At 41.3% G+C, this 6237-nt stretch overlaps 2 long non-coding RNA genes across 2 annotated transcripts; both read left to right on the forward strand.

Moving 5' to 3' along the window:
* Positions 1–1739: 1739 nt before the first annotated feature.
* On the forward strand, positions 1740–3700 carry LOC130715791 (uncharacterized). Its single transcript, XR_009011781.1, has 3 exons — positions 1740–2014; positions 3163–3224; positions 3577–3700. It is a non-coding gene; the product is annotated as an uncharacterized LOC130715791 (long non-coding RNA).
* A 324-nt stretch (positions 3701–4024) lies between these two features.
* Positions 4025–5150, forward strand: LOC130715792 (uncharacterized). The gene is made up of 2 exons (XR_009011782.1): positions 4025–4632; positions 4784–5150. It is a non-coding gene; the product is annotated as an uncharacterized LOC130715792 (long non-coding RNA).
* Positions 5151–6237: the final 1087 nt, after the last annotated feature.

Raw genomic sequence — 6237 nt, forward strand, 5'->3', positions numbered from 1 at the left:
CCGAGTTTGCGACGGAATCCATGATATTTTGGTCAAAATTCAAGTTTGACTTATTAGCGACTGAATTAGCGACGAAATATTTAGCGACCGACATTTCTGTCGCTAAATTTGTAGAACAAAAATAATAAAGTGATGTTGCGACTGAACTAGCGACAGATTGTGTTAGCGACCGAACTATCCGTCGCTATTAGCGACCGATTTAGCGACAGTTGTATTAGCGACCGACTTTACCGTCGCTAAAAAGTATAGCAAAAATAATAAATAAAGTAGCGACGGTATTAGCAACTGATTATTTAGCGACGGATATATCGGTCGCTATTAGCGACTGATTTAACGACGGTCGAATTAACGACCGGATTTTCCGTCGCTAAAAAGTATAATAAATATAATTCACAAAGTATCCTTTTGAAAAAATGTTATACCTTGGAATCGAACCCAGGATCCACAGCAATCATAGTTACTGACTTGCCAGTTGAGCTATTTAACTTCCTTAGTTTTGTTTGCGTTTAACATATATATATTAATTAATAAAACGTAACCCTAATGTTTTCAAAACTATGGGTCCGTTTGGTGCGACGTATAGTATAAGGCCTGATAGTATAAGATCTGATAGTATTAGGCCTGATAGTATAAGCCCTGATAACTTCCTTATACTATCCAGCGTTTGGTCATACTCTGTATAATTTACCATATCGTTTAAATTAATGCAATTTTATATTTAATGAAGTATTGAATAGTGATATATAATAAAAATCAAATATGGAGGTGATTATAATGGTGGTGGCGGTGATGATGGAAGTGGTGGTAGGTTGGTGGTGGTGGTGGCAATGGTGGTAGGTTGGTGTTGGTGGCGGTGGTGGTGACAGTGGAGATAGGTTGGTGGTGGTGGTGGCAGCGATGGTGGTTGTGGTGGTGGCGATGATAGGGTGGTGGTGGTGGTGGTAAGGCGGTGGCAGCTACGGTGGAGGGTGGAGGCAATGGTGGTGGTGGTGGCGATAGGGTGGTGGTTGTGGTGTTGGTGGTGGCGGTGGTGGCAATAGAGTGGTGATGAGGATTATGGTGGTGGTGGCGATAGGGTGGTGGTTGTGGTGTCAGTGGTGGCAATAGGGCGGTGGTGGCGGTGGCGACAACACCGGTGGTGGCGGTGGTGGTGATCAGGTGGTGGCAGCGATGGTGGTTGTGGTGTTGGCGACGATAAGGTGGTGGTAGTGGTAAGGCGGTGGCGTCTTAGTAGGGTGGCGGCAACGGTGGAGGGTGGAGGCAATGGTGGTGGTGGTGGCGATAGGGTGGTGGTTGTAGTGTCGGTGGTGGCAATAGAGTGGTGGCGGCGATTATGGTGGTGGTGGCGACAGGGTTGTGGTGGTGGTGGCGGTAGGGCGGCGGTGGTGGTGGTGGCGGCAACACCAGTGGTGACGGTAGGGCGGTGGTGGCGGCGGCGGCGGCGGTGATCGGGTGGTGGCGGTGGTGGTGCCAATGGTGGTGTAAGTTGGCAGCAATGGAGGGTTGTGGTGATGGTGACTTATACGTCACAACCTTATCATGCCTTATCCATCACTCACATGATGGATTAAATAATACATCATTTTAACGTATAAGGGGACTTTGATGGATAAGCTTATACAATACAATGTCATCACCAAACAATGGATAAACTTATAATGTATTGTATAAGCTTATACTATCATGCCTAATACGGCGTGCCAAACGAGCCCTATGTGTCAATCTACCAAATCATACCCTCTGCTTCTCTACTCTCTTCATCGCTCATACCTCCATCGTTAGGGTTCCTCACCACCGTGCTTCCATCATCAAACCACACCTTCCTTCTGCTCTGCTTCGTTTTCACCTCACCGTGCTTCAATCAATCAAACCACACCTTCCTTCTGCTGCTTCGTCTTCACCATCGCTTCCATCACTCAAGCTCGTGTGGGTTCTGCTTCTTCTTCACCGAGCCCGTCCGCTCCAGCGCGACTGCATCCCACGGCGCGCCGCACCTTCCGCTGCCATTATCAAGGTTTGGTTTGTAACCGATATTTTTCCTGCAATTTTCCATCTTCTGTGCTATGTTTTTTCTTTTAATTGCTATGGAAGCCTTGATCGGAATCGGATTGAATTGCAATTTTGAAACATGTCCGGGACTGGGAGTATTCACCATTGGCTTTCCATTTGAAAGCTGCTATTTAGGTGGACCCACAGTGGATGCTTTGTTCTGGTATGGAATTTGAATTCACATTCACTAGTAAAGTAAAGTAGTAATAGGAGTCATGTTTGGATATCTGTAAGAGATGATGGTGCAGTGCTTAGACGGATTAAAGCATTTATGCTTTGTGTGAAGGATTCGGTTAGGGATGGATAGGGACTTTGTTTATATATATTGAACATGGTTAGAATGTTTTCTTCCCATTTTGGATAGCTGAGGTTTGTAGATTGAACGAATGGGTTTGCTTATTTATTTGCTTCTTTTGAGAATAAAAGCGGAACAGAACAGAATATTAAAGTGTTTCAGCTTTGGCAGCTGGGACCGTGGAAATTTGGTGAGAAATGTCTTTAACAAGTCATGTGCAATATCTTCAGCAAGCTGTATAGATGGATTTCTTTGAGCATACGCCAGGGTCGACAATTGCTGCACCAAAAAACTGGAGTGCATGTCAGCTGGTGGCTAAAACCAACATCACCTTTCTTTTTATTTTCATTTGCTCTTATATTTGCCATTTTTTGTCAAGGCTGTTGCTGTGAAAAGATCAGCCAGCCGTGCATGTTTTCTTTGTAATTATAAATTTTTGCATGGTATGTATTTCAGAAGTTAATTGAAAAAAATTGAATGCCTTGAGTGTTTTAGTTTAAAAAAAAAAAAAATTGCTATGGAAGCCTCTGATTTTTTCTGAAAACTGCAATTTTCTCTTTTTATGAATGGTATGTGGAGGAGGAATTCTGGTTTTGTTCCATTGCTGGTGTTGTTACAGGATGGTTTGGTCACGTTTTTATGGGTGTTCCAAAGTTTGTAAGGCCATAAGTTTTATTGGATTTTACCATAATTTCTTTTAGATTTAACTTCAAATAGACAGTTTGTTGCTAGATTAACTAATCTATTTTTTGTTTTGTTTTTGGTTTTTTAGCTTCAAACTGACAGTATTGGGTTTGATTCCTATTGGGTTAATGCAGTACGGGGACACTTCCCTTTGGAAGCAGAGGCATAATGACCATGGGATTGTCTTTCATATAAGGTAAGGGTGTTGGCTTTCTAGCAGTTACACAATTGGTGTTATGGTTAGGTTGATGTGTTTGCTTCTAGATTGAATATGTTCATTAAAGAAAGCATTGACCCTGAAAAAAGATGGAACGTGATGTTGATGTCACACCCAACAAGTACATGTTTCAATTAGTTTCTCATAAACATTATGATGTGTATGATTATATAACAATAAATTTTTACTGTTTCCTTTTTCTCAACTATTGACAAAGGTTTGCTACTTGCTTAAATTGATGTAGTCAAGTGTGAGTTTTTCTGAAAATGGGGAAGTTTTTCCGGAAGCTAATATTGGTTTCTTAACTTTACAATTTTGGATGGATGTCTAGGTGCTGGATATTCATTAATTCACTGCTGAAATTGACTCCAAGTAACTTCCCAAAGGTGAATGGAGGAAAGAAATAGAATCTGTTGTCGGCAAGTAATATAAGAAGGAAAGATAGAGAGAGGACAAGTGATATAAAGGTACAATAGTTATGTTTATTTTTACATATATATGACAATTGACAAGTATAATTCATATATTAATCGATCATATTTAGTATTAAACTACAAACTACAAACATTTACATGGAACATCCATGTTAGACTGTTTGGTAGCTTGTTCTGGTTTATGTGCAAGATGGCTTCTAAGGAAGTCCAGGACTGATAGCTGCTATAGAAAAATAGAAATTGAAGTTAATTCATAATAGCAGCATAAAACTAACAATAAAGAGCTAGAGAGGAAATGAAAGCATTTTTCTCTTCAAGCATTTTTTCTCACTAAGTTAACATATATGAATGAACTTGCTTCTCCTGATTCTATGATAATACTATATGCAAATGGATTTTCTAGAGTTTTTCTTTCTTTTTCTTGCTTTGGGTGTAGTGTGCCATCGCCCCAGTTCTCTTCCTGTTCTGATTGTAGTGTGCCATCGACCTAGTTTTCTTTCTTTTTCTTTCTTTTTCACTAATCTGGTTTTTGGGGCTTATAAAAAAAACTAATCTGGTTTTTGGGAAGGTGATAATGTGTTATATCATCTTTGCTTATCAAATAAAACTTGCAGTTAGTTGGGGACTTGGATTGAACATTCATGTTATTTCATTTTCTTGCTTTTTTGTAAGTTTGTAATATCTCAGATTCTCATTGGTTCTAATACATAAAGTAAATATTTAATAAGCACTAACTTAGTGAGTTTGGTTAAAAGGAAAAATAGGGAACCATGCATATAGTCTTCAATGATGGGATAAGTTCTCTTTCCTCTAAACTATGCTTGTGTTTACAGGTTTTTTGGTGGATGAGAGTATGAATGAGTTGCAAACTCTTTTACATGGTTTTTAAATTTCTCCCGCAAATGGTCACTTGTTGATGCTCTTAAGTCAAATACTTTGATCTTTTGCCTAAGGTATGTTATTTAAGTTCTTAACATTGGATGTGTAATGCTAGTTTGTTTGTGTTGTCATGGATTGAATGTTGTATGGACTAATGTCATCAATGGTTGTTAGTTGGAGTGTAAATATGTTGTATATAATATTCAATGCTTGATTATATGACAGAATATGGACATCCGTCAAATTCGCGGTTGGATGTATAATAGAACCATAACTAGCCAAAGGGAACATACAAGTGCATTTTTGAGGGAGACTCAAAGAATGGTAAAACAAATGATGGAAGAAATGATGCAACAACCACCAATGCCAACCCCAAATCAAGAGGAGTTAGAAACTGATGAGTCAGAGAATGAGGAGGATCTTGGTGCTTTTCCATGAAAACTTTGTCAAGCTTTGTTTCTATATTTAATGTAATAGACTATGTTTAATGTAATAGTAATCTACTAGACTAGTTTAAGTAGTTCATGGTATACTTTTTGTGATGATTCAGTGATGAATTTAGGTGGATATGTTAAGATTGTGTGTTTTGTGATGTGGACTGGACGAGCCCCTAGAGGGCAACGCCCAGCATGTAGCCCGCCCTGTGGCAGGGCCCTGGCCTTAAAATTGGGCCTTGATCTCGGAGGCCCAATTGGCCCAATAGGTAGTACCCAAGCTCTATAAATAGGAGGTAGTTACCAATTGGAAGGGACTTTTGCTCATTTGATAAAATCATACATGAAATTCAGCATTCTCTCTCTAGCGCAATTCTCCACTCTCTAGGTACTATACCTTTCATCAATGTTCATTGCAAGAACATTTGGCGCCGTCTGTGGGGACCGTAAACTTTCTACTCCCATTCACGTGGATTGATTGTGCAGGAAGTTATCTCTGTTTGTGATTAGGCAATTCTCTGGACTTTTGATTTTGATTATGTAACCGGTGTTCGTTTTCCGATCGAGTTTGCATCGTTCTTGGTTTGGATGGAGACTCGACGCAGGAGGCAGCATCATTCACCAGTGCGACAGCGAATTTCGCCGCCTCGGCGGCCTCATCGTGTGATCCTGGATTCTCCGGTACGAACGGCGGGAGTACAGCCGCCTTCTCCTCCTCCATCACCACCACCTCCTCCATCGCCTTCACAGGTTGGATCTCTGGAGCGCTCACCAGAGAATTCACCTGCTCCGGAGCAACAGCCGGCGGTGACACAGGAGCAATGGCGCCATCTGATGCGCAGCATTGGCAACATCCAGCAGAGGAATGAGCATCTACAGGCTCAGTTGGATTTCTACCGTCGCGAGCAGCGGGACGATGGAAGCAGAGAAGCAGATTCCGTGGCTGAGTTTCGTCCGTTCTCGGAGGATGTCGAGAGTGTGGCGATTCCGGATAATATGAAAACGTTAGTTCTGGATTCTTACAGCGGAGATTCCGATCCGGAGGATCATCTTCTGTATTTCAATACGAAGATGGTGATAATTGCGGCGTCAGATGCAGTGAAGTGCAGGATGTTTCCATCGACGTTCAAATCGACGGCGATGGCGTGGTTCACAACTTTGCCGCGCGGATCGATTTCGAATTTCAGAGACTTCTCATCAAAGTTTCTAGTGCAATTTTCGGCGAATAAGAATCAGCCGGTGACG

Source organism: Lotus japonicus, chromosome 4, assembly GCF_012489685.1.
Source record: "Lotus japonicus ecotype B-129 chromosome 4, LjGifu_v1.2".
Lineage (NCBI taxonomy): Eukaryota > Viridiplantae > Streptophyta > Magnoliopsida > Fabales > Fabaceae > Lotus > Lotus japonicus.